The 27,373-nt window shown below is 61.4% G+C and overlaps 2 protein-coding genes across 16 annotated transcripts in view; one reads left to right on the top strand and one right to left on the bottom strand.

The window, feature by feature from the left end:
* The window catches only part of KCNAB2 (potassium voltage-gated channel subfamily A regulatory beta subunit 2), an 81,577-nt gene extending 55,981 nt beyond the window's left edge, over window positions 1–25,596 (bottom strand). For 5 of the 6 annotated variants that reach the window (XM_059137157.1, XM_059137162.1, XM_059137163.1 and 2 more), the window contains exon 1: window positions 25,448–25,596. The gene's annotated coding sequence lies outside the window, so the exon portion shown is untranslated. Of the gene's footprint in view, window positions 1–2,712; window positions 2,907–25,447 lie in introns of those variants that run through there. The other variant, XM_059137158.1, reaches the window with a different exon arrangement.
* A 206-nt stretch (window positions 25,597–25,802) lies between these two features.
* NPHP4 (nephrocystin 4) overlaps window positions 25,803–27,373 on the top strand; it is a 105,300-nt gene continuing 103,729 nt past the window's right edge. For 6 of the 10 annotated variants that reach the window (XM_059137152.1, XM_059137153.1, XM_059137150.1 and 3 more), the window contains exons 1-2: window positions 25,805–25,989; window positions 26,747–26,813. The gene's annotated coding sequence lies outside the window, so the exon portion shown is untranslated. Of the gene's footprint in view, window positions 25,990–26,746; window positions 26,818–27,373 lie in introns of all 10 variants that reach the window. The other 4 variants (XM_059137154.1, XM_059137155.1, XM_059137146.1 and 1 more) reach the window with 4 other exon arrangements.

Raw genomic sequence — 27,373 nt, 5'->3', positions numbered from 1 at the left:
CACTGTCCGAGTTCTCCTTGCTATGTGCCATGGCTCACATGGGAAACGACGAGGATCTCTCACGCGGTTTTGCAAAGTCAGGAATTGGGGGTTGCCCTGGCCGGGCAGGTCTGGCTCAGGGTGGGGGGCTCTCCTACGGTTGTGGCTGGGCTGGGGCGTTAAGAGGTCTCACACACACAGAGGTGAGCAGCCTCACCACCTGGGTCTCTCACGCTAAGGCCGATGGTCTCGCCCGGAGGGAGGGGTTGAGAGAGAGAAGCTGGAAAGCTGGAAATCCTTCCCGCCAAAGCCCGGGAGTTCCGCTATGACTACCGCGCGGCAGGAAACCGCCACCTGTCACAGGGCTGAAGCTGCAGGAGCCGCGCCGCCGGAGAGGCAGGAAGGGGCGTAACCGCTCAAAACCACCAGATCCAGAAGGGAGCTTGCGCAACACAGCCTGCCTCTCCGGCCCACACGCAGGGCGCCGCCAGCCGAAACCCCAGTCCTCCCCCCGGGCACAGGAGGGAGTGCCGCCGCCGCAGGCCTGTGTGTCCGAGTGCACAGGGGATCGGCTCTGGCTGCGGGGTCACCGGTGGCAGTCAGCAGAGAGGCCGGGTCACTGCAGGGGTGGCCCTGGGCCGCGGTGGGGGGGCGCGGGTGGGCAGTGGGGAGACCCACCGGCCCATTCCTGAGGAGCATCAACGCATCATGCTCAGATTCAGGAGGGGGCAGGGAGAGCAGTGACTAATTACTGCAGGCAGGCCGCCACGGCCAGGACCCCTCCTCCTTGCTGCAGAGACACCCCCATCTCTCCTCCAAGTTCTGAGCCGGGGGACCTGTCAACAGAGTGGACATCACATGGTCGGACAGCAGGCGCAGGAGAGGCACTGGGACCAAGCCACGGAGTTCCCATTAGAATTTCTTGGAAAGGGGCTCCTGGGTGGTTCAGTCGTTAACTGTCTGCCTTTGGCTCAGGTCCTGATCCCAGCGTCCCGGGATCGAGGCCCACATCCAGCTCCCTGCTCGGCAGGGAGCCTACTTCTCCCTCTCCCACTCTACCTGCTTGTGTTCCCTCTCTCACTGTGTCTCTTTGTCAAATAAATGAATAAAATCTTAAAAAAAACCCCAAAGATTATATAAAAAAAGAACTCCTTGAAAAGATGGCAGACTAGGATTTTTCAGTCTTCTCAAAACAACATTCCAACGCGTGTCCCCTGATTACAAACAGGCCAGCCCAGCACCGGGCTTGGCTCAGGCCTACACTCTTGCAGGCCGAGGCCGCATTCGTGTCTTGTTAGTGCCACAATTAAAAAAACAACAACATCATGGCCCCCAAATTCCAACTTTCCCAAAGCAACAGTGAAATGCCTCTCCCTCCATGCAGCCCACCCAGATCCACACCCACTTCTCGTGCACCTGCCAGTGGAGTGGCTCCCCACTGACGCAGAAGCCTTCGGGGTGTGCACAGTGACGGATGGAGACCTGCCAGGCTCCGTGGCCAAAGGCCCCCGGCCTTGGGAACAACTGCCTTCCCTCCCCGAGAGGACATGGAAGCTGGGACCACGGAGGCAGCGGCACCCTGGCTCCATCCTGAGCCTTCAACCACACATGAACAGGGCCCTCCCCGGGTGCCTGGGCGGAGGGAGCCTAAGAGCTGCAGCCGGTCAGGGCAAGACGCAGGAAACAAGCCCCTGAGTGCTCTGGGCTCCAGCATGTTTGCAGCCACAGGCCTGTCCTCGGTCATTCACTGAGCAAAGCCCTGTAGCCCTCCTGGCCCACCTTGGGACGCTCTCGGGCCCTCCTGCCGCCACCCTGAGCTCCCACCATGACCACACCCTGCACCCATATCCTGTCCTGGCAGGAAACTGGAAAAGAGAGCCAGTGGGGGAGGGGAACGCTCTCCAGAAGGGACTCGGCTTTTCTGGGTGGGGAGGAAGCCCCTTCGGCCGCAGGAAGCTCCCCGACCAGCCCTGCCGTCCTTCCCCGCATGGTGACTGCAGGCTGTCCCTCCAAGACAGAGCTTCATAGGGTCCTCCAGATGCCCTCCCCTTTGCCTGCTGCACTCCGCTCTGCAGGAGAGAGGGGTGGGGACCCGTTCACTTATTTTTAAGGCAGGGACCCTCCCTTCTGCCTGGGAAACTACATTCCACTCTGAGGTGGGAGATCCCTGGCCGGGGGCTCAGGGGACAGCAGGTGGGCAGGGATCCCTCCAGGAGCCTGCAGGGGTTGCGTGACAGCTGGTGGCACCCCTCCCCCAACGGCGGGACAGAGGTGGCCCCACAGTGCTTCTGATCTCCAGGCGGCTCCTGTCTTGTTGCTTCAGGGATGAAAGCAGACCCCGGCAGCTCCCGGCAGAGCTGTGTCTCGGTTAGACACCTCTGTGGGGTGCCAGCCTGCGATGCTACCTGCACCCCCCCAGCCTGTCCTAGCAGCCGCCTGGTTGTGGGGGGCCTGCCGTGTCCCCGTGCCGGGAGGACGCCTGTAGCTGCTCGGCCTGAGCTGCTGCGACAGATGGCCACGTGGGCTCCGCCTGGGACCAGCCGGGCCTCTGCAGGGACAGCTTCCCTCCCAGCGGCAGCCAGGCCTGTGCCGGCGGGGCCCAGGGGGGCTGGCTGGCCTGATTACCCCGGGGCTGTCAGGGGAGCTCTAAGCCCTGCTCAGGGAGCTGACGTGCCCACCCCCTCGAGCACAAAACCCACTCAGGGAACAGGATCCCTGAAACCTCCCAGGTACCTGCTGCTGAGATAAGACCATTTTCGTGCGCGAGGCGAGACGCGGGACCGCAGGGCGAACCAGGAAGTCGGTGGCAGCGCGTGTGGGAGGATGCCTGGCAAGCCGGGGGGGCCCCCGGAGGTGCTGGGGTGTGGCCTCCCCTCCCAGGCGTGCCGGAGGGAGGCCCCCCGACACCCCAATCTTCTTGATGGAACAGCGACTTCTCGGGGGGGGGGGGGAAGGGCAGGGGCTGTGAGAAGGGGAAGCACACGGGTGTGTCCCCTCCCTCCGGAACATGAGGTGGACACCCACAGGCTAAGCGTGGGGCCCTTTCTCGGGGAGGGAGAGGGACATGTGCAGCCAGCCCTGGTGATGTCACAGGGGATCTGCTTCTTGGCCCCAGCTTTCTGCCAGTGCCGGGCTGCAGGCCTTCCACCTGTGTCCCCAAGCCCTCCAAGAGGTCCTGCTGCTCCCCTCAGTCTATAGATGATGACACAGAGGGTCAACGGTCAGGCCCATGGCTAGAATTCAAACCCAGGGCGGAGAGGCTCCAGAGCTCTGCTCTGTCTGAGCCCTGTGGGGCTTTGCCTCACCCGTCTCCTCTCCTAGGTCCCAGCGCTGTGCCAGGATACACAGCAGGTGCCCGTGAGTGGTGTGTGGGTGGGGCGGCCTGGGAGGTCAGCTGGGAGGTCAGCTGGAGGGGACCATCTCCCTCCAGCCTCCGCCTGCTCTGCCCTTCCTTCCCGGGGAGGACCCTCAGCTGGAGGAGAGGGAGGTCAATGCAGGACCTGGACAGAGCAGTCCCCTCCCCCCGTGCTCTGCTGAGGTGCAGCCCCAGCCAGCCCCTTACCCACCGTCCTGGGAAGAGGAGTGGGCTCCCTCTTCCCCAGGGGCGGGCGCAGGGCTCTTAAGTCTCGGCAGGGAGTCAGCCAGCTCTGCCCGTGTGCAGCAGATCGGGGGTGCTGCTAAGGGTCCCCAGCAGGTTTAGGACACAGACGAGAGAAGGGAGGAGTCATCAGCTCGGGACGCTCGGTCCTACCACCCTGAACGCGCCCTGTCTCGTGTGGTCTCAGAAGCGAAGCAGGGTCGGGCAAGGCTGTACTTGCGTGGGAGACACTTAGTTCTTAAATCACAGATCTCAGGGCGCCCGGGTGACTCAGTGGGTTAAGCCTCTGCCTTCGGCTCAGGTCATAACTTCAGGGTCCTGGGATCGAGCCCCGCACTGGGCTCTCCGCTCAGCAGGGAGCCTGCTTCCCTGGCCCTCTCTGCCTGCCTCTCTGCCTGCTTGTGATCTCTCTCTCTGTCAAATAAATAAAATCTAAAAAAACCCCACAGATCTCCCACCAGCAGGCGAACACGGAACTTCCCGAACGACAGGCACATCTGCAGCCGCACTGCCTTCCAGACGCAGGGAAGCTGCCTCAGCTCAGCGTCATCCCGGCCCGAAGTGTCTGTCCCGCCTGTACCTCAGACGTGGAAGGCAGGGGACGAAGAAATAGGGGCGGCCTTAGACATGCCCACTGCATCCAGGGGCGGCTCCTCTCCGGGCCGATGCGTCTGAGCCCCACATTCAAGCCAGATCAATGAACACGGTGATAGGGTTGCCGACTGGCCCGACCACGGCTCGGGAGCTTCACTTCCTGAACTGCCTTCTGGCGAGGGGGGCCTGGGACAGTCCACTGGCAGAGCCCTGGAGGGCGGGGCTTCCAGGAAAGGTTTGCTTTCCTGATGGAAAGGGGTAGAGTCTTCTAGAACATCCTAGCCCATGGAGGAGGCTGCCCACCAGGTTCTGCCTCCATTTGCAGCAGGAGTCATGTTGGAGGCTCGGGGGAGCCTCTGGCAGGATTGGGGGGCAGGAGGCGGCACCGCAAAGGCTCTGGTGGGATACTGCCCCCCCGCGACTCAACCACGGAACAACATTGAAACCGGACCGGTCCAGGGAGCACCAAAAATACTCTCCTGTGAAGGGGGAGCCTCACAGTGGTTCTGGGTACTTCCGCAACGTAAGGGGCAGGTGCTGCCTTGGTTTAACTGGTGTTCCTTCGGGCCAGAACCCTGGAGGGAGGCAGGTTCCCCAGGGGTAGCAGAACGGGTCTCTCACATCCCAGACTCTCCCAGAGTCGGGGCGGAGGCTCAGTTCCAGGGTGATGGAGACTCCGGTTCCCTCTGCGAGATCCCCACGCTGGTGTTCCCCCAAATCTCCACCCACAGGGAACTCCGAGCAGACGAGTCCCCTGGGGACAACTCGAATGATGGAAAAGATCCTTTTTGTGTTGATTTGAAATCGCGTCCTTGTAACTAGACCCACTAGGCCCACTTCTGCTCCCTGGAGACGAAGAAACGCAGTGTCTGTGACTCACGGCAGACACACCTGGCATCCCTCACCCGCCACATCTTTCGATGTTTCCCCACGAGGCTTCTGACTTCATAAATGTAACTGGGGCCAACGTCATGGCACATGCTTGGCCATCACACAGAGCCCTCACAGAACCTTGAAGGCGGCTGGGTGACTCCATTGTGCCGGCAAGGACACTGGGCCCGAGTCTGCCAGTGGGCAAGAGCAAGGGCAGAGATGGGATGCTTGAGGGTCTGACTTCAGAGCCTGGGCGCTTAACTGGCCACCCTGGGTCTGGCCTCTTTCTGGAACATCAACTCCAAGGTCACGTCCTTCAGTTTGCTCTGCTGACATCCTTCAGGATCACCCGGAGAACGGAGCGGGCTCCCTCCAGGACAGAAGCGTGTGCCGTCAAGGCACATGGAAGCGAGAGAAGCATCCGGGCTGTGGGCAGCAGCGAGGGAGGAGAGGAGGCCCCCTCCTTGCTCTGGGACAGGGTTTGGCAAGGCTCCGTGGGCCCGATCCCGCCCATCACCTGGGTTTGCGTGGCCTGTGAGTTCCGAGTGGTTTTCACGTTTTTAAATGGGTTGGAAGAAAAACAAAGGAAGAATATTTCATGGAAATGGAAATTATATAAAATTCAGATTTCAGTGTCCACAAATAAAGCTTTACTGGCACAGAGCCATGGTCATTTGCTGTCTTGGTCTGCTCTGGCTGCCGTAGCAAGATGCCAGGGACCGGCCAGGGGGTAGAGGCAACAGACAGCTCTTTCTCACAGTTCTGGAAGCTGGAATTCCAAGATCAGGGTGCCGGACGTTCAGGGCCTGAGCCCTGGTCCCCAGCCAGGCCTCTTGTTGTGTCCTCGGGTGGTAGACAGTGAGCTTGCTGGGGTATCACCAGCATCTTATAAGGGCGTTGGTCCCATCAGGGGGCTCCACCTTCACGACCTCATTGAATCCTAATCACCTCCCAAAGGCCCCGCCTCCAGATACCACCACACTGGGGCGGGTGGGGGGGGGGTTCTTACCACATGAATTCAGCACTGCGTTTGTCCACGAACGCTTTCATGCGACGTGGCAGAGCAGGGGAGTTCCGAGAGAGACTGCGTCACCTGCGGTCCTGAAATGTTTGCTCTCCAGACCTTTGTAGAGAAGGTTTGCAGAGCCCAGACCCAGACAGCGTCACAGGGAAAGGGACGCCCCCTGCCCAGTAGTGCAAGGTCCCTCAGGGCCCTGCGTGTTCTCTTTCCATAGTGGGGTCTGAGTCTAGTTGTGTGATGCAGACATGCCTGCCCAAACCTTGCTCCTCACCTTGGAGAACCCAACCTAATTATTGCAGAATCTTTTTTTTTCCTTCCCCAAACAACACCTCTAAAACCCTAAGCCAACATCAGCACAGACACAGCACCTAACAAAACCCTGCCACCGACGGTCGGCTGTAGGTGGACGGGCCACTCGCCCAGGGTGCTCGAGCATATGATGAGAAGCGTCCCGGGTGAGAGAGAGACCACAAGCGCGGGCAGCTCAGGGCCAGAGAGCCTGTATTTTAGGCTTGGTGGGCCAGTCGGTCTGTCTTTGCAAAGCTGTGCGAAGGCAACTAGCGCTAGTATGTGAATGAACGGGAAAGCTGTGTTCCGATAAAACTTTATTTATAAAAACAGGTGGTGGGCTGGAGCGGTTTGTAAAACTCTGATCTGCGACATTAAACAAAAAGGTGGCATTCACCGTGATGAGGACTAAAGGTACGAACCCTCACGAGGTCTACAGCGCTGGCAGCTCGGCTTTGCAGGGAGCTGGGGCCCGCCCTTCTGTGGGCGCATTCTGGGTCAGGAAGGGCAGACTTGACCCCGCGGCCTGGCCCACTGCTCGGCGGGGGTGCCAGGCGCCGAGGGGAGGATGCACAGAGGCCCTGTGTGCCTGGAGCCATTATCTGGCTTTGACTTTGCCCGGAATTCTCATCTGTCATCGGATCGCAGGCCTGATTAATCTGTTCCGGAATAAACATGGGAAGCCGGGCTCCCGGCCGCTCTGTGATGCCGCTCGCCAGGGACAGCTGGCCGAGGGACGCGGGCTGCTGCCTCCTATGCTGTACTATTTTTGGTGACTCTTTTTGCCTCATTTATTTTTGATTTGAGTTGCTCATACAGGCTGTACGTTCTCTCTCTCGCTCCTGCGCTGAAATGAAATAAGCTTAGTATTTTTAAACCCTGCTTGTGTTGCCTCATGATGAGCGCAGATGGGCCGACGCACCTGCAGAGTGGCCTCCACGGTGACGCGGCCTGCCCTCGTGCTCCGGCCCTCGGCCTCTGTCTTGTGACAGCAGCAGCACAGCTACGGCACTCTTCACTCTCTTGGACACAGTGACCCATCCCGTCCTGGGGAAAAGGCTGGGACCTTCAGGGTGCTGCCTTGAAGCTGGACTTGGAATGGACGGGGTCCAGGGACATCCAAGGGTCGTCTTGGTGGCATGGGTACAAGAAGCCACCGGAGCAGCAGTCCCAGGCCGCATCATTTCGTGGTGACCAGTGAGAGCTGTGGGCGACTCAGGGCTCTCTTGCATTCATTCACTCAGTCTCAGCCCCCCTGCCCCAGGAGGGTGGTACCATATGACTAGCCAGTGATGCCAGCTGAGGAAACTGAGGCCGGGGCATCTCAGCGGGCCTGCCCACAGTCACCCAGGAAGTAGCAGTAGTGGGAATGCCTCCTCTGAAACAGCCCCGCACAGCCACCAGCACCAAGGGGCAACCAGAGGACTTCTCTGGAGAGCCAGCTCACCGATGCTTTCCAAGGTCTCTGGGCGGTGGGGTGAGGAGGACCGGGGAGCAGCCTAAGGCAGGGGCAGGGCTCCCATCAGAAGGCCACAGAACGATGCAGTTGCGGCTGGAGAGCCCCAGGCCAGGGTGGAGGAGGCAGCCAGTGGCTGGTGGAGTCAGGAGGTCAAGACCAAAAGTCTGGCTGGAGGGTGGATGTGTGTGTGTGTGGGGTGACCCTGGGTTCCTGGAGAAGAGGCACCAGTTCTCAAGCTGGGGGAACTGGTGGGAGCAGCAGGTTGGGGGAGTCCTGGAGCTGCATGCTGGTGGCATTGGCTCCAAGGTGCCCACGGACACCCAGGTGAGAGGCTGATGGTGTTCCACTCCTGTGGCTCCTTCCCAGGCCTGGACCAGAGCAGTTTCCTGTCTTCTACCACAGGGCCTTTGTACATGCGGTCCCTCCACCAGGGATGCTCTTCCTTTGTGTCTCTGCTCCAAAGTCACATTTCTAGGAACATGGTCCTGGAGACTCTCTCCAAAGTGTCCTGTCCATTATGCCGGCACACGGTTTCCTTCAGAGCTCGTGACTGCCCCCCAAATAGACGCTGAGCCCCCAGTGCTAGGAGTGGGTGGAAGCCCTTGTGCTGGGATAGGACCTCTGCCGAATGAATGAGTGTGTCACGCAACTCTGGACAGGTGGTGCTTTCCTTCTCGTCAACACAGACTCCTCCAGAGGCTGAGCCAGGCAGAGCGGTGAGGGGCAGAGGGAGCAGGTCATCGTGCGGCGGCTGCCCCGGGGGAGAGGCAGGATCGGGGGCCTCCTCCAAGGGCCTGCACCGTGAGCCAGGCCAGCCCGCATGAGCCCTGATTGGGATCTCCAGCTCGAGCCTGACTCAAGTGTCCACCAGGTCTGGAGACCCCAGCAAGACCATGCCAGGTTCCTGAAACATGTGGACAGGCAGGCACTTCAGCGGCACGCACACACATGCATAGAGACCTGTGTACACACATATGTGCACACACACTTTGTTACCAGTGCCACCATCACCTGCCCCACCTTCTTCTGCACCACCTGCACCACCTCCGCCTGCGCCTCAATTACCTGCGCCTCCTCCGTCTGCACCACCTCCACCTGCGCCTCCATCACCTGCACCACCTCCACCTGCGCCTCCTCCACTGCACCACCTCCACCTGCGCCTCCTCCACCTGCACCACCTCCACCTGCGCCTCCTCCACCTGCACCACCTCCACCTGCGCCTCCATCACCTGCACCACCTCCACCTGCACCTCCTCCACCTGCACCACCTCCACCTGCGCCTCCTCCACTGCACCACCTCCACCTGCGCCTCCTCCACCTGCACCACCTCCACCTGTGCCTCCATCACCTGCACCACCTCCACCTGCGCCTCCATCACCTGCACCACCTCTACCTGCGCCTCCTCCACTGCACCACCTCCACCTGCGCCTCCTCCACCTGCACCACCTCCACCTGCACCACCTCCACCTGCACCTCCTCCACCTGCGCCTCCATCACCTGCACCACCTCCACCTGCGCCTCCTCCACTGCACCACCTCCACCTGCGCCTCCTCCACCTGCACCACCTCCACCTGCGCCTCCTCCACCTGCACCACCTCCACCTGCGCCTCCTCCACCTGCACCACCTCCACCTGCGCCTCCATCACCTGCACCACCTCCACCTGCGCCTCCTCCACTGCACCACCTCCACCTGCGCCTCCTCCACCTGCACCACCTCCACCTGCGCCTCCTCCACCTGCACCACCTCCACCTGCGCCTCCATCACCTGCACCACCTCCACCTGCGCCTCCTCCACCTGTACCACCTTCACCTGCACCACCTCCACCTGCGCCTCCATCACTTGCGCCACCTCCACCCCAGCCTGGCTCTTCCTCCACGCACTCTTGCTTTCCCTGTTCTGCTCATGGAAACTTCCCCCGAAAGACCTGCAGGGCCGGTCTTTGGCCCCCTCTGAGCTTCAGCCCCGACGAGCCCCACAGCTGGCTGTGCCTCCCCGTCTCTCTGCCTGTGGCCCAGGTGCATCCTCTCAGCTGTCTGTTGGCTCTGTCCACCTGGGTATCCCTGGAGCATTCCCTCTCTTGCCCATTCCCGTTGCTGGTCTTTGGAGTTCCTGCCTGGATTACAGCCATGTACCTGTCACCAGAGTCCTATTTCTACTGCTCACCCATGGGTCTATCTCAAAAGTCCACAGTGGCTGCCCAGGGCCTTCAGCATCAGGTCCAAGCCCCTCAGCTCAGCATGCTGGAACCACTCATGGCCAGCCCTGTCTCCTTTTCCAGCTTCCTCTTCTCTGGGTCTCCTGCACACCTGATCTTGGACCTGCCTGCAACTTTTTCCTGGATACTGGATCTTGGGCCCACTGCCTGCATTTTTTCCCTGCACACCTGACCTTGGGCACACCTGCCTGTCTCTTCACTCATGCCCATGGCAGCCCTGTCTGTGTTCCTGCTGTTGCCTTGGGGGATGGCTACATTTCCCCATCTGCCCAGGTCTTCACCAGCCTCAGGGTCCAATGCAGAGGCCAGTTCCCAGGCCTAGACAGATCGCCCCACAGTATTTTCAGAGTTACCCTGGAGGTGGGAGACAGTGAGGAGGGAGTTTGCACTTTCCATTCCTAACTCCTGACACCATCTGCATCTTTTTTTAAAAAAATATTTATTTATTTATTTGAGAGAGAGAGACAGAGAGAGAGAGCATGAGAATCTCCAGCAGACTTCATGTTGAGCCTGGAGTCTGACATGGGGCTCGACCTCATGACCTGAGCCTTAATCTAAAACTGGATACTTAACCACTTGAGCCACCCAGGTGCCGCCCATCTGTACTTTATAAGGGACCTGCCTAGAGTCCCATAACTCAGGAGCAGAGAGCTAGGACAGGCCTGCCCAACTGCAAAGCCAGCACTTGGAATGCAACCTCGTGCCATTTTGCTCCAGAAACCACCATGATTTCTATAGCTTTCTCGTTTAAGCCTTCAACACTCGAATGCCAGCCCAGCCTCTGGACACCCTCTCCCAACTGCCCCCACCCCCAGCCTAAATAGGGAATGAACATACAGGGCTGAAGCCCCAAGGCCTTCCCATTTCTCATATTCACCTGAGCGGCCCCTGTGCACATGAACAGCCTGCCTGTGGCCAGGAAGATGGGGATGACTGCAGCGGAGGGACAGGAGCCACGCCCCTGACTCGTCAGAAGACGCGCAAAGGCTCACCCCACAACCCCTCAGGCATGGACGTGCCTGGTCCCACAGGAGATGGTTCTGGAACCCCATATCTACCCACTTGTCTTCTAGGCGCCTCTGAATGAGGACGAGCGACGCTGCATGTGTCTTCGTTACAGGTGCAGCAAGGAAGCGTCATTCCAAAAGAAGCTTAGTTAAGAAAATAACTTCAACTGACTAAAAGAAAAAACATTAACTCAGAAATAGGGCTGGTAGTGCGCACGCACGACCCAAATCCAAAGATGGAAGGCCAGTGACCGCAGCACGGGAAATCTTGCCGAAGGCAGACAGACAGACAGACAGAGAGCAGAGTGTGGGAGTGTGTCCTTGACAACCTGGCAAGATCTCACCCCAGCGATCCCAGGAAAAGGCGGGAAGACTACAGAGCAGAACCCCAGGGCAAACGTCCATCACACAGTTTTTGCTTTCCTTTGAAACTAATTTTACATCCCCTTTTGTGGAAGGGCATCAGGGTTTCCTCTTATAGGAAGTGTATCAAGAGAATCTGGGGAGAGACCAGAACCCCAGTGGACGGTATGTTCCAGGCCATCCCTGGTAGGACGCTCTGGGGGGCGGGGTGTCTAGGCACGAGAAGCACACATGAAGGGATATGTGTGCATATGTACACGGGCACATATGCAGGCACACCCGCAGGCCCACATGCAGGCCCACTGCACCTACCGGCCAAGTGGCCCCCTAGTCTGCTGTCACTTACGTACATCGAGATGCTGGTGAAGGCCAGATGCTCTCCCCCACTCAGGCCAGGTGAGCAGTGCTGAGCTTCCCACGTACGGAAGGCACTTGTCCCTGGCTACCCCTTGGGCAGCCTCTTGTTGCTCTAAGAAGCAGATGCCAACAGGGGAGGTGAAAGCCAAGAGTCCCGGTCTCCCATGGGGGTGCTGGGGGGCTGGAAGGACTGGAGAGCCACACAATGCCACCTAGACCCTCGGGCTTATCTTCAGGGTACGTGAACACCCAGCTACAGCACATTTCAAACCAACTCAGGGCAGAGAGCATGTCCCATACTTCTGGAGAGGGCATGGGGGCTGGACCAGTTCCTACCTCCCCAGGGTGGCAGTGTCCCCAGGGCCACTTTTGCTGTCTTCCCTCTGGGCCCTGGCCATGGCCAAGTTCCTGTCTTTACAGCTTTTGCCACAGCCCCTCCCAAAGGAATTGGCAGGGCTGCCCCAGTGCCTCCCTCTGGGGAGCTAGGCCATGGTCAAGGCCACAAACATCTCCCCACTGGCAACCCAAGGCCTGAGTCCCCAAGGGGCCACCCCTCCTCCATGGCTCAAGGGGAGATAAGGGTCACACACAGCGTGACACATGGGCAGGAGCATTTCTTGCCCCAGTGGGTCTGCTCCTTCAGAGATAAGAGGTTCTTACAGATCATGAATAGGGAGTGAGGGGGATCTGTCCCTGGTGCTGGCCTGGGGCTGGCGGGTGCAGCTTCCTGCAGCAGGACTAGACTAGCAGAGCATTTCCCTCGTGAACCCCAAGCCCTGCCCTACACACTGAGTAGAAAATCTGCAGATCTTAGTGGCTCACCTCCAGGATTCCCTCCTCACTGGTGCAACGGGGGAATGCTGGGTGAGGGAGCCGCTCCTTCCGGGGTGGGCAATCCTGGGGGACCCCAGGCAGCATCCTCAGGCTGCAATGAGCTGGGGGTACCCTGTGGCCACTGCCGCCCCATGTTGTGTCTGCAGTGATGGGAGTACCTGGCTGGCATGTGGGGTAATCAATGAACCAAGGGGCTTGCCACCTCCCCCCTCTCCCCCCCAGCCCCCTGCGATGGCAAGAGTGTCCCTGGGGGAGAGCCTGGCTTCCCCTGCTCGTTCTGGGACATCCAGAAAGCATAAATGCTGTCTCTGCTTGCAAATGACTGACCAGAGTCCTGGCTGAGCCAAGGCAGGAAAACAGAGAGTTCCAGGGATGTGAAGAGAACCAGCAAGCCCGCCTGTGATTACAGGCCTGATCACTCATCACCACGTCCCAGAGCCTGACTCAGCAGGCAGAGCAGCTGACACAGGAGGGAGCCGAGGTGGCCCAGCTCCACGCGTGGATGGAGCTGCTCCAAGCTTCCTGGGGAGAGGGGTGGCTTTTAACCACTTACACCCCAGGAGGGGAGGAGGGCAGAGGCCCACATCCTGGTGTTCCCAGATCTGCCATCTCAGAGACAGTCTGTCCACAGGCAGTGGCCACACTGCCGTAGTCTTGTACTACCAAGCAGTCCCTGGACATGGGGCCCTCCCCCAGGTGTGGCTGGGGTCTCTCACTTCCTCTCCAGAGCCCTGCATGACCCCACCTGCAGTGGGGGGCGATTCCCCATGCAGTGGGCCCACTGGGGAGCGGGGGTGCTGCTGTCTTGATGGCTAATTTGGGTTTCTGCAGCAACATGGCCGTGGGGGGTGAGGAGGGAAGGCCGGTCCTGGGCTGTGGGGATGGGAACGCCTACTCCTGGCCAGCCCCGCACTGGGATGCTCTGGTCATCATGTCCAGCAAGGGCCCCTTCCCTTGTGCTTAGCATGGGGCCTGGCAGAGCTCTGGCTGGCTGTCCACACTGACTGCACACATGCTGGATCCCTGGGTGGTAGCTCTTACCCTCGCACTTTAGATGTATTTCGGTTGCTGCCCTTGGCACTGGGGGGACAGATCCCGGCTCCAGGTGCAGAGGGCAGTCAGAAGGCTGAGAAGAATGCGGGCCCAGCAGCACGTCTGACAAAGCTGGGGCCCCCTCAGGCCTGTAGCACAAACCTGCCCCGCTGGGGGAGGCACAGGCTAGCATTCCGAGTGCCTCCCATCCACCCTCCATGGGACACACGCCCTGTCTTACCTGTTCCCCCTGTCACCCTCCAGCGAGCTCCCACGTCCTCTCTAGGCTGCTGAGCCACTGCACCGAGACGGGTGGTCGGCCTTCAAGTACGTCGGCAGCTGTGGCTGGGGGAGACCCCACACCCGAGAGCGCAGAGCCCCACTCTGGGTGTAACTGTGGGCCTTTGACACGACACCGCTTACCCCCACTCCGGCATCAGGCTCGGGTGAGAGTCTGCAACCCTTGATGAGTAATCCTTGCCAACGGGAAAATAAATGGCTAACCAGAAAAAAACTCACAGAACCCTCTGGAGGGGGTTCTCTGCGTCAAACTATCAGTCCCTAGTACCGGTGACTATGACCCTAGATGGTAAAAGGGTCTTTGCAGATGTAATTAAAGTAAGGACCCAGTGATGAGGTCACCCTGATTGGTGGCGTGGAGGGAGAGCCCTGAATCCAATGACAAGTGTCCTTATAAGAAGAGAAGAAGCTGCCGACAGGGAAGGAAGGGGACATGAGGGGGAGGTAGGTGACAGGTCCATAAACCAGAGGACACGGAGGATCGCCAGCAGTACCAGGAACTGGGGGAGAGGCCTGAGCGGGCCGGAGCCTCCAAAGGGAACCAGCCCTGCCCACACCTTGACTTCAGACTTCTAGCCTCCAGGACTGGGGGAGAATCCACACGGCTGTTTCTAGCTGCACAGTTGCTGGTGATCTGTTCGGGAGGCGCTAGGGAACGAACGTACCCGCCTAACCTCTTAAACGCTGCAACGTCAGCGGGCTGGATGGGAGGCAGAGGGTCGGCCTTCTCTCAGGGGAGGAGCCCCTTTACCGGGGGAGGGGGTGGGGGAAGGCTGGAGCCCCATGTCCCCAGCCCTGGCTTATTTCCACACCTTAGTGGGCAGGAGGGGGTCTGAGGGCTATCTCTGCAGCTCTCCCGGCATGAGCACCTGTGAGCAGGCTCCTGGGGCTTTCCCTGCTCTCCTGGGTACTGTAAGAATAAATAACAAATGGTTCCAAAGAGGATTGCATCCCAGGGCCGCATGACGGAGGCATGAAAGATTAATATCTTGCCCATGCACCCCACACCAGCAGTCTGAAAGCCAGCTTTACCCCACCCTATCCATTAGAGGCTCTGCTGAATTCAAAAAGCTATGCAGAAGACAGCTACCAGGCACAGAGACCTTTGCGATCACAATGAACAGGAAAACATTTTTTTTTTTTTTAAATGAAAATACTCATTGCTGGCGAGGTGGCGATGGAGCTACTCTACTGGGCTGTTGCTACTACTGGGGTCCACGGTACAGTCTTCTGGGCCGACAACTGGGGTAATTCAGGTCCATAGCCCGGGACTCAGAAGTTCTACCTACAAAATGTAGTAGGAGAGCAAATGAACTCAGAGGTACACACACCTCCCGACAGCTGCCCAGGTCCCTAAGGAAATGTAAGTGAATGACAGGGAAACCATGAGATAAGACGAGGCCACTCGTAGTGACTGTTGCTCCGTTCGGGAAAGTGCTCGTGGGTGAGAAACGTGGAGAGGGCCCACGTCTCTGCCTGCAGAAGCGAAAACAGCCAGGTGAGTGGGGAGGGCCCCTCCTCCCTGCTGGCTCTATTCCTGCTGCACGTTCAGTCCCCCTTTGGGAGCAGAGGGCCCGCGGGCACCAGGCATGGGGATCCGACTTCTGCCAGCTCTGCTCCTCACCAATGGAGCTGGAGCGTGGGTGGCTAGCTGGGGGCCGGGCTGTGCCATCCTGGGGCTTCCCCTCATGAAGGATCCTGGGGACCTGAGCCCGGGAGAGTGTGCATCTGCCCCGCTCGTGAGGCGGGTCTGGGACACGGGATCTGGAGTCCTCTGAGGTCATGGGCTAGCTCTGTCCTCTGGTTGTGTGCCTCTCCATTGCCCCCGCCCCTGCAAAGCACAGAGGATCCTATTACCTCACATTACCTAATCCTGGGGTGGCCAGAGGATTAAGAGTGAATGCAGGCCAGGTGTTAGCAGGGGCCTGACGAATAGCGGATCTGCTATGGGACAAAGGACAGTTCTGGGACAAATAATGAGTGACCGCAAGCATCGCAGCTACCGTCCTCGGCACGGAGCCCGTTGTCACCACCGTCATCCCTGTGTCCGCATCCTCATGCCCACCACCCCCATCGTCACGACCACCCCCAGCACCACGGTCCCCGTCCCCGTGATCACCACCACCATCCCCACTGCCATCATCACCACCGTCACCACCGTTGTCAGCACCATCATGACCACCATCCCCATCACCCCCCTCAGCATCATCATCACCACCACCACCACCGTCATCTCCGTCACCCCACCCCATCATCACCACCATTATCATCCCCATCATCACGACCGCCACCAGCACCCCCGTCACCACGGTCCCCGTCCCCATCACCACCACCACCATCTCCACTCCTATCATCCTCATCACCACCATCACCACTGCCACCACCATCACCACGGCCACCAGCATCCCCATCACCACCGTCCCCTTCCCCGTGATCACCACCATCCCCACTGCCATCATCACCACCGTCACCACCGTTGTCAGCACCATCATGACCACCATCCCCATCACCCCCCTCAGCATCATCATCACCACCACCACCACCGTCATCTCCGTCACCCCACCCCATCATCACCACCATTATCATCCCCATCATCACGACCGCCACCAGCACCCCCGTCACCACGGTCCCCGTCCCCATCACCACCACCACCATCTCCACTCCTATCATCCTCATCACCACCATCACCACTGCCACCACCATCACCACGGCCACCAGCATCCCCATCACCACCGTCCCCTTCCCCATCATCATCACCACCATCCCGAAGCCCATCGTCATCCCCGTCATCATCGCCACCACCCCCATCCCCACCCCCCTCATCATCACCATCATCACCACCGGCGCCACCATCATCACCATCTCCCAGCATCCAGGGAGGGCCTGCTCCTTCTCACACAGGGCCAAAGGCTTGCAGCTGTTCAGACTTTCCCCGGGCAGCTCCCAGCTCTCTTATAAATATGCTCCTGGGACCATGGCCTCCTCTGCCTGCCCCTGGGGCCACTCCATCTGAAGGCCCTGGGGCGGCGTCTGCAGTGGGGAAGAATTGTCTCTGCATAATGAAACGGCTTGGCTGTGTAAACATGAGTAGCATCCTGGCTGCTGGGCACTGAACTCATGGTCTATCTGGGGAGGTCGAGGGGCTGCAGGACAGGGGCCAGGAGGCTGGGAGGCTGAGGCCGCCGGCTTGCGATGCCAGCCCGAGGACCACAGTGGTCTCAGCACGCACGCCGAGTCCCCACCTGTGGCCGTTTCTGGCTGGGTGCCAGGCTCCAGCAGCTGCCCGGCCCTCCCTGGGGCACTGCCTGCAGTTCCAGGGGTGCCAGAATTGTGCTCTGGACCTGCAGGTGGGGAAGACACGCTGCGGAGAATCCCCGGGCGGGTAGCCAGCATGGGGGGATGAAAGCAGGGAGTCTGCAGTGGGAGTGGCCTTTGTCTACCCCAGGGAGCCCAGGCTTGGTCCCCTGGCTTCACCGGCCCATGAGGTGGTGAGTGCAGGTCACCACCTGCAGGGCCTCTGGGAGTGGGCAGAAGGGGAGCCCAGAGAGCTGTCCTGGCCGAGGACACGACTTCATGCCTGAGCCTCGCCTCACAAAGAATGTGGGGACTCATTTGGGCGGTGGCATTTACCTCCCTCTGCAGCTGAGCCCGGGGCATGGACACTGTGAGGGACTGGGTGGCGAGGCTGGCCTCCGATGTGTGGCGTGCTGCTTCAGAGGGCTGGGCGCACTGAGGAATCCCGGAGACAGCCTGGGCCACGCAAGTGTTCCCCGGGGCCTGGGGTGGTGGGGGTAGGGGGTGATGCCCTTTCAGCAACACGTACAGGGACACCATCTTTTCCCTGGAGGACCAGGCACAGGCTGTCTGGCTCGGGAAGTAGGGAGGCCGGTGCTGAGGACGCGAGGGTCCCCTCCACGATGGGTGCACCCCTCCTCTAAGGACGGTCCTATGCGTGGAGCAGGGTGCTAGGGACCATGGCCGAAGGTTTGGTTTCTGTCCTGAGGGCTCCCTGCTCCGGCCATTCAGAGTCAGGTGGCCGCGTGCGGTCTGTGGGCTGTGCTTCCATGCCCCTTCCCAGCTTGGCAGGGGGTGCCTCTGACTGGGCGGCCGGGAGCTCTGGCTGCATTTCTGACCCTGCTCTGCTTTCTGGGAGAGTCCGCTGCACCGCATGGTTGCTGAGAGCCTGCTCCTGGCGCGTGTGTGTCTGAGGGCTGAGCTGGGGGGTAGAGCAGTGATGAGGCAGATGTGCCCCATCCCCACAGGCACCTGGGCCGGGAGTGGCCAGACACTGGCCGCAGTGACGGCGTGGCATGCAGGGAGACTACGGGATGCTGTAGGGGGGCTCGGGAGCCACCCCTGGCCGCGGTGGAGTGCAGCTCCTCGGCCCCACCCAGCTCTGCCAACAAGGAGGGTCCCTCCCCGAGCCTCAGTTCCTTCTCTAGAAAATGTGGCCACTGGACTACAGGGCCACAGGGTGAGGAGCCTGGGGGGACTTTCTGGAGGCCCACAGGCCAGAGAAGTGATGCCAAATGCAAGAAAACCCTGAATCGGTCTAAGTGCCTGCTCCCCCCGGGGCTGCTTCAGGGACCGGGGATTCCGCCTGAGTTGGGGTCAGAGGCCCTCTTGTCCCCTAGAAGGGCAGGCAGAAGGGCCCTTTGGCCTGTGATGTCCTTGCTTGCAGAGCGCTGGGTGCGAGCCTGGGACTGCACCTGTTGCCCCCCTCCTACTGCCCACACAGGTGGCCACCCAGGGACCCACACAGGCCTCCCGTGGGGCCCAGCTGGCCCTCAGCACCCAGACAGCCCAGCCCGGCAGGTGGCTGGGCCCCTCCAGCAGCTCCCTCTGGTTACTGTGGTTACCAGGCTGCTGGAGTGGGGGGAGAAACCCTATTTTCCTCAGCCCTCAGTGGCACCCTGTGGGCTTTGCCAGAACCTTCTATCCATGGGTGAGGTAGGGAGCGAGGGTCCGGCCCCGCACACCGGCTCCGGGAGTGTGTGTGTTCGGGAAGGCGGTGTGACTCTGGCAGCTGGGGAGCTCGGGGCTCCCCGAGGGATGCACGGGGCTGGGCCTGGGGGCTCGTGGGACCTGGTCGGCTTTCCTCTCCCCAAGCTGCACGACTGACCCAGCTCAGCCCCACAGAGGAGGCAGGAAACCTCTTGTAAAGATGAGCAGCCCCCCCAGAAGCTTCCTCACTTAGCCCAGTGTCCTTCCCTGAGGTCGCCCCAGTACTCCTTGCTGTCTCTGCACTTTTTGCACGCAGTTCTCCCTGCCTGGAGCGCTGCCTGGCCCTCTCTCCTCTGACACTTGCCGCGGCCCTGCCTGCTCCGGCCTCCCCTCTTCTTCTGAGCACACGGGATGCACTCACAGGTGCCGCCTGCCTGGTCTGCAGGTGCTTCTGCTGTGGCCCGAGGGTGCCCCTCTGTGCTCTGAAGCCCACGTCCCCCGCCGCTGACTGTGAGTTCATCTGCACCTCCCCATCTGGGAATCCAGCCCGGGCCTCACCTGCACAAAGCCAGGGGTGGGGTCGAGGCCTCCTCCCAGCAGCTCCAGACCCCTGGGCTGCAGCATCAGACCCACGATGCTTGGCGCATCTCATCTGAACAAATCCTTCTGCTAGGACAGAGGGTCCATGTCCCACGTCCCTCCACACCCCGGTGGCCTCTCTGAGACGCGTCTTTCAGGATGAAGGAAAAGCACAGCAAGGCAGCATTCCCTGGTGCCTCCAAAGGGCCCCGGCCGGTCCCCAGACACCCCCGGCTCCCCCTTTTCAATAGAGTGGTTGTCAACAGGGAAGTCAACATGTGCCTGCGGCCCTGCAGAAAGGAAGTGCTTTCCGGCTGGGGTTTGCAGTTCCCGTTCTGGGCATTGTGTGTCCTCTGCAGGAGCGAAGGGACAGAGATGGCTCCAGGCCTCTTGTCTCTGACACCTGAACACCTCCTGGCCAGGGAGACTAAAAATACCTTTTCACTGAGAGGGAAAGGCAATACCTCCTGGAGGGGGGGTGGGAGGGGGGAGGCGCCGCAGAGATGCGGGAGGGGGGATGCCGCAGGATAAGACCAAAGCGACAGAGCCTGGCCCTCTGCGGAGTCCCAGCTTCCTCGGCACCCCGTCACGCATGCGCCCAGACCCGCAGCATCCCCAGCCAAACCTCCGTCCCAGAGGACCCGGCCACCAGTAACAACAGCTTCTTGCCACGCTTGTCAAGATAAAAGCACAAGCAGAGGTTCGAAGGTGAGAAGAGCCTAGCAGGTCATTCCAGTGAAATGTGGGCTTCCTCCGATCCCCAGAATTGAGGGAACCCCAGTGCAGCCCTGCTCATCAGACCCTCCAGTGATCAAAGCTTCCTCCTGTGCAGCCTTAAGGAGACGCAGGAGTGGGGAGCTCACCAGTAAACAGAACAAGCTGCGAAGTGTTTCTCAGAGTGCGGTTCCCCCAGACCCGTCCGTGCTGGTGGGAGACGGAGCTCGTGGAGCTGGTCCCCCGGACCCTTGGGCGACTGTTTCTGGGCACCAGTCCCTGTGGTTCCGGTGTGTGCGCCCCTGGCTCAGGACTGCCTGGCATGCCTAGGGCCCCAGGACCCCCGGAGCCTCCCCTGCTCCCTGCTCAGCAGTCACACGGTAGGCAGAGCTGCGGGCGAAGACGGAGCGTCAGAACCTCCCTGTTTGTGCCTTCTAGTCTTTTCTGACTTGCCTCCATCTAGAAGGGGTGGGGGGGAGTACTATTTCCAGAGAGGCCCTGCCGCCACAGAGCGTTCAGGATACCAAGACTTCTAGATCCTTCTGCCCTTGGCTGCCCGTGACAGCTTGTGGACATCAGGGCTGGTTTGCTCTGAAAGATCCCACGGCTGCCGAGGAGGGAACATGAAGACATGCTGCGGCGAAGGGGGGTGTGTGGATGTGCTCAGAGGGTGACTCTGCAGCCCCCCACCCCCCGCCCCGCCTATGGGCCACTGTGTGGGTCTGCAGGTGTGCAGTGGCCTGAGGTGATGGAGGACGGGGCGAGGCATGTCCCTCTAAGCACCGGGAGGCTCTTCTCTGCAGACCAAAAGCCACAGGACCGTCCTCCCCAACCTCCACAAAGCAGGTGGCTGGGCCCTCCCGGGCGGTCCCCCAAGAACAGGCAGCCCATTCTGGTCCTGACGGGGATCATAAAGTCACTCAAAAGGGGACCCAAGTCACTGTGCGAGTTTTCTGGGGAGCCCCCCTGGTCCGGATAGGGTGAGCACTTGGGCTCAGTCCATGACTGGAAGCAGCAGGTGAGGGTTTAGAAGACACCCAGTGGGCACCCCTGATGAGCCAGAGACTGTCCCTGGGCTTGGGCTCACATCGCCTCAATTTGCCCCTCCAGAAATCGGGAGGCACCAGAAGGAAGCCAGGCGGCTGGGAAGGTGAGAGCCAGAGACGCAGGGAGACGCACAGCTAACCCCCCACCACGCTCCATGGGCCAGACTGGTGACCGAGGGCCCTGTGGACCAGACCTGGTGTTGAGGGGACGTGAGGCGCTGCTCGTTTGCAGCAGAAACCGGCCCGGTGACGACCAGTTTGTTGATCTGTTTTGAACTCAGGGTGGGGGCCTGAGAAGAAACGCGTGCCTGGTTTTCAGCCTCCACTTGTGGGAGAGACCCCAACCGAGGCCCAGCAGCCAGGGCCCAGGATGTCCGTTGGGGGAGATGCTCTGTGTCTGCAGCATGGGTGTGAAGCTGAGGGAGACTGTCCTCTCTCTGCTCCTTCCCTTGCCCCAGTCCTATTTTATCTGTACCCCACGTGGCATCGAGGGCCAAGGCTGTAAGTGCCCGTGCTGGAGTGAGTCAGGAGTGACGGGCAGCCTGTGAGGAGGGAGGGCAAGACAGGCGGAGGCCAGGGATGCGGCCAGGTTTGCAGGGCTTGGCTCTGCGGTCTCCAGGGTTAAGTACGTGACCATCTGGCAGAGCAGGGAAAGCTTCCTGAGACCCTGTCCTGCAGGGCTATGAGTTAGAAAGCCGGGTGTGTGGCCATGGGGCGCCCTCACGCTGAGGGCCACGGGGCCCAGAGCTCCTCCGGGGTATACAGGGCTGGAAAGGCCAGGAAGAAGACACAGCAGGGGCTCATGCTCACCAGCAGGGAGGCTCTCCCGCCTGCCAAGGGCAGGCTGAATGGAAAGCCTCGAGCCACCCCCGCAGCTGACCGCAGGGCCAGGTGGGTGACGCTCCCACCTGCCCTGTGTGTGCGCTCTCCTGGGCGAGGCCCTGGTCTCTTTCCCCACCCTGAGGCGGCTGAACCAAGAGAGGGCCGCCTCTCCTCTCCGCCACGCCTGAGAGAGGGCATGGAGTGACCAGACAGCTGCACGTGTTGGGCTTCCCTTCACGCAAATGGTGGATTTCCATGACCCCTGGGAGCCAGGACTGAACCCTGACTGTCCTGTGCATCTGAGACCCATCTGTGAGTGTGTGTGCGGGGATGTCTGGGGTTTCCGGGGCACGGTGGGATAGAGAGTTGGTACCTGTCTCAGAGTTCTGGCACAGTAGGGACCGAAGGTGTCCTTAGGAGCTTGGGAGTCTCCATCATTCTCTCCACCACTCCGTGCCTCAGTTTCCCCATCCAGGATACCCAGCCCACCTTGCAGGGTTATAAGGACCCATCATGGAGCAAGGTTTAAAGTGCAAACCCAGCAAGACCCAAGTCTCTTCTCCCCTTTCCTCTTGCCCAGTGTCTTGGCCCCCTGCCATCTTTTTGGTGACATCTCTGGAAACATGGCACCTTTGCTCTGGGGACCTGCCAGGCTGGGCAGGTGGTATCACCAGAATTCTCTGTGCTTGATGGTATCCCCCACTCCCAACGGCTCCCCAGTGATGCAGAAACACCCCCGGGCTCTAGTTTCCTCTGTGCATGTCAGCAATGTTTCCAGAGTGGCTTTCCTGAAGGGCAGCCAAACCCGATGGTTGGGCACATGCAGAGGGAGCCGGCATCTTCCAACTATGGGAGTCACAGACGTGATCTGCACTTCTGTTAGTGGGATGCAAAGGGTCTATCTGGGATCCACCCCTGCCCCCGAGTGACCCTGGAGAAGTCTCTGCCTCTGAGTTTCTGTGGACTCCTTTGTTCAGGGGAAGATGGCCAAAACCTTTTGCCTCTTTGAGGTGAGACCCCCCATGCTAGAAGAGGGCATGGAGGGAGCACCGTGTCTCTGGCCCTAGACACCATTAGAGACGGTCTTCCCCAAACGCCGCCAGCAGCTGCCACTGTCCTGCCCTCTTATCCAGGGACTCCAGGAAACCACTCTGGGTCTGGGACTTCTGCTGACATGAAGGTCACCGAGACTTTTGTCAAAGACTATGCATGTGCTGCTTTCAGCCAGAGTCCCCGGAAACGAAGTATGTTACACATGTTCTAGCAGCGAGGGGACCTTCCTTTGCCACACACTGTGCTGTCCAGTTGCCATGGGCCCAGGATCAACAAACAGGCTCCCTCCTTCTGAGCCCTCACCGGAAACTGCCAAACAAAACTTGTGCCACTAGCTTCCTCCTGAATCATTTGAGGTCTACAAGATCACTGAAAACGTAAAGGCAAGAAAGAAAGCCAGCCCTGTGGGGTGAGGCCTCTCAAGCTGTCCCATCTACAGAGCTCACTTGGCCCACAGACCCCCAGCGCCCGCGGCCGGCCATGACCCTTACAAGGCAAGAAGTGGTGCCCGTCTCTACACTTGGCAGTGTGCAATTGCTTTGGGGCCCACTTCCTCCCAGCCAGGCTCCACATCCAGACCCAAAAGGGCTTTGAGCATGACATTTGGGTTTCCCATTTTTCATGATCCCCATCCCCATGGCCTGGCTGAGTCCCGTGGATGCTAAGCAGGGCATCCGGTGTCTGGCAACTGGTAGTGTAGAGAGACACACAAGCAGCTGGACCCGGTTTCATATGGGATGCACCCCCAGCTTGCTTGCCAGGCAGGAACGTGCGGTAGCGCACACACCTTCAGTGCCACTGAGGCTGTGTATGGACCTGGAGTGTCTTAAAGGACGCAACCTGGGGAGCCAATGCCCTCTGGGCCCCCGTTGAGACAGCACTCGGGCAGGAGCCCAGGGACTGCACATGAGCCTAGCTCTGCAGGTGGATGTTTTTCCAAGCAGTAATCAGGAGGGCAGATGGGGCCCCCCACACGCGGGTCCCCGAGCCCTGCAATGTGTTAGGAGTGGGAGCTCGCTCTTGGCACTGGAAGGGGGATGGCATTTTTGAGGAGGAGGAGAAGTTGCAGAGAAAGAAGAAATCCTGAAACAACAGACAGTGGGACAGCTGTGGCCTGAACTTGGTGTTCTTACTCCTCGGATGTGCATGTATTAATTTCCATAAATGCTAATAGTCCATTTCCCCAAGAGCTATTACTTATGTCATCTCCCCTTGGATGTGGTTCAACACAGGACAGACAAATGAGAGGGAGAGAAGGCAGCCCCTACTGCCTGGGCCCCCGCTTCCCACCCCTGTCCCCACCAGGCAACTCAGGTCCGTTTCTTAAGGTGGTCGTGGTAACCAGCTACCGGGTCAAGACCCCCAGCTTTCAGCCCCACAGCCCAGTCCTGTCATGCCAGAAGCAAAGAAAGTTACCAACCCCAAAAATGCTGAATCACAAAGTGAGGTTGAGAAGGAAAGTGGGGGTGGGGTGGGGAGGGTGACAGTGGCCAGGAAGGCAGGCAGGAAAGGGTCCTAAGGGGTTTCCCACCTGGAGCCCCCTAGGATGCTCTGGGCAAAGCGCAGTCCCCCATGGGATTCCCCCAGTACAAATGCCAGGAGGAGCGGAGCCAGGGTGCGCCTGGGTGGGAGGGTGGCAAGGTGGGCAGGTACGCGGGCTGCGGCCACTGCAGCAGGAAGAGCGGTGCGGCTGCGGGGTCTCTGCGTCCTGCGGGAGCAGCAGCAGGTAGGGAGGCAGGGCGAGGGGAAGCTGACGATGGGGAAGGGGCCCGGGGACGGGGTTGGGTGGGGTTGGGTGTGCAGGTAGCCAGGGGAACTGGTGCAGGAAGGGAGTGCCAAGGTCCTGGGGATCTGCAAGGTGGAGGGAGAGCGTCCGCGGGGGGAGACGCAGGGGCTGGGAGCAGAACGGATGGGAGGATGGGGACGGCGATCAGGAGCGAGAGGCAGGGCGAGCCTTCAGGAGCAACAAGGAGGCGAGCTGGGGAGGTCCGTGACCAGACGCGCTCGGCTGGGGCTGCGCAGAGGCCGGGAGAGGGGATGGGAAGGGGGGATGGGGGCAGGGGGAGGCGAGGCGAGGCTGCGGGAAGGGGAGGTGGCGGAGATGGGGAAGAAGGCGCCGGGACGAGGGGCGGGAGGAAGTTTGGGGCAGGGGTCGGGGAGGGGAGCTGAAAGGTCGGGCGGGATGGGGGAAGGGAGGCGGCGGCGGAGGAGGTGAGCCGGCTGGAGAGGAGGTGAGGCCGGAGGCGGGCGCGGGGACGCGCCGGGGGAGAGGAGACGGAGAATCAGCGCGGGCCTCGCGGGTGCCCGCCGCCGCCCTCTCGGCGCACGGCGGTGGACGGCGCGGCCCGCGGGGTCCCCCCGCACTCACCTGGGGGGCTCCAGCTCCGAATCCTGTGCCCCGCTCCGGATCTTCCTTCCCGCCTTGCCCCGGCGACTTGAGCGCCCCCGAATCCCGCTCGCTCCGCCAGGTTCCGCCCGCAGCATCTTCACCTCGTGGGACGCCCGGGGCCACGCCTCTCCTGGCTTCTCATTGGTTGTCCTTCACGCCAGTCATATGCCAATTGGCGGAGGGGTCGCCGGCCATGCAAATCAGGACGGGCCCGCCGCCGCGCCGATTGGCTGGCGCCGCAGGAGCGGAGCCTCGGGGCTGGGGCTCCGATTGGTCCCGAGGCCCTGCCAACGACGCTGACGCGGGGCGGGTTCCCGGCCCCCGCGCGCGCCGCGCCGCCGGCCGAGGCTCCTCCCGCGGTGCCGGCGGGCGGGCGACCCTCGGCCGGTCCTCAGCCCGCTCGGCCCGCGGCTCCGGCGGGCACCGGCCGGCGGGCGGGGCTCTGGGCCCGCGGTGGGGGCGCGTCCCCCACAGCCTGAGCCTCGGCGGCCGGGGCGCGGCCGCGGCGGGCCGTCTCCTAGGTAACGCTGCCGGCGGCGCGCGGGGAGGGCGGGCGCGGCTCGGCGCGCTGGTGGCGGCCGAGCGGGCCGGGGGCTGCCGGGGCCCGGGTGGGGGTGCTCCGTGCCGCTCTCCACGGGGACCCGGGCCGGCGTCCTTCGCGTCGCGCCCCCGATTGACGCTCGGTGCGGCCCGGGCTTCGCTGGGCGTCGGGGGTCCCCGGGGCCCAGCGCGCGCCCTCGCTGCCTCCCGGCTCAGACGGGCGCGGTGCCCCCGGGGAGGCCCCGACGCCGGCCCTCCGCGCTCGGCGTCCCGCAGCGGGGGACCCTGCAGGGTGCCTGTGCCCCGGCCGCGTCCTCGTCTCCGCCGGGGGCTGTTCCCGCCGGCGCGTCCCGGAGCCGCGGCCCAGCGGAGGCGGCGAGACTTCGGGGCTCCTGCGGGAGGCTCGGGCCGCCCTGCCCGCCGCGGGCCCTCGCGCTGACCTCCTGACCGGCCTGGGGCTGGCCGCCGGGGCCCGTCCCGCAGCCCCAGTGCCCGGCTCTCCTGCGCCTTCCTTCCGGCCCAGAGGCCCCACCTGTGCGCGTCTCCGGGGCCTGTCTCCGGGGCAGACCGCCGCTCCGGTCTTCAGGGCTGCGCTGCCCCGTGATTGGGACTCGGGGCTCCGCTTCCAGCCCTGCGCCCGTCCCAGCGCAGCGCGCTGCACGCCTCCCGGTCGCTCGCGGAGCTCGCAGCGCGGCCTCGCTGGGTGCCAACTTAAATCCTGTCTCTGCCTCACCCCAGATACCCTCCCGAGGGCAGGGAGCCCGTCGGCTGAGTTGAGGACGGTTTCTCCAGTGCCTGGCACTTGGTAGGTACGCAAAGAGGATTGCTTGAGCGAGGGCATTCTGGGCAGTGCTTGATGACCCCTCCACGCACTCCCCGAACAGCTTCCCAAAGCTTTTCAGTCTTCAGCATCCCAGCTCTTGCTCTCTGCTTGGAAGGAAGCTACCCCCCGCCCCCCGGGGGACTTGCACAGCTCCTCATGGCTCTGCCCCCCCCCCCCCCCCCCCCCCCCCCCCCCCCGCTCCTTCTCCTGGGAACCATTGTTGGTGAGATTTCCTCCTGGCTTCCCTCTTCAGTGCTGGAGTTCCCTGTTCTCTCTGCCCGCTGCACCCCCCCCCCCCCCCCAGGAGACAGAATTAGGCTTGTTTCCTTTGTGCAGCTCACTCGCTCCCTTGTCTTTCCCCCACTGGATTTTTAGCTTCTTAAAGACCTGGTATTTGGCGGCGGTCTCCATCATTGAAGGCACTGGAACAGAAGAGGTGTGCCAAGCCGGGCCCCCTGGGAGACCTCACGGTCCCCCCCCCCATCCTGTAGATGGGACACAGAGGCAGGGAGGGCAACAGACTCGCTGAAGTCGGAGCACAG

This window comes from Mustela lutreola, chromosome 10 (assembly GCF_030435805.1).
Source record: "Mustela lutreola isolate mMusLut2 chromosome 10, mMusLut2.pri, whole genome shotgun sequence".
NCBI classification, from domain to species: domain Eukaryota; kingdom Metazoa; phylum Chordata; class Mammalia; order Carnivora; family Mustelidae; genus Mustela; species Mustela lutreola.
The sequence above is the reverse complement of the archived record's forward strand: the minus strand, read 5'-3'. Positions and strand labels throughout refer to the sequence as shown.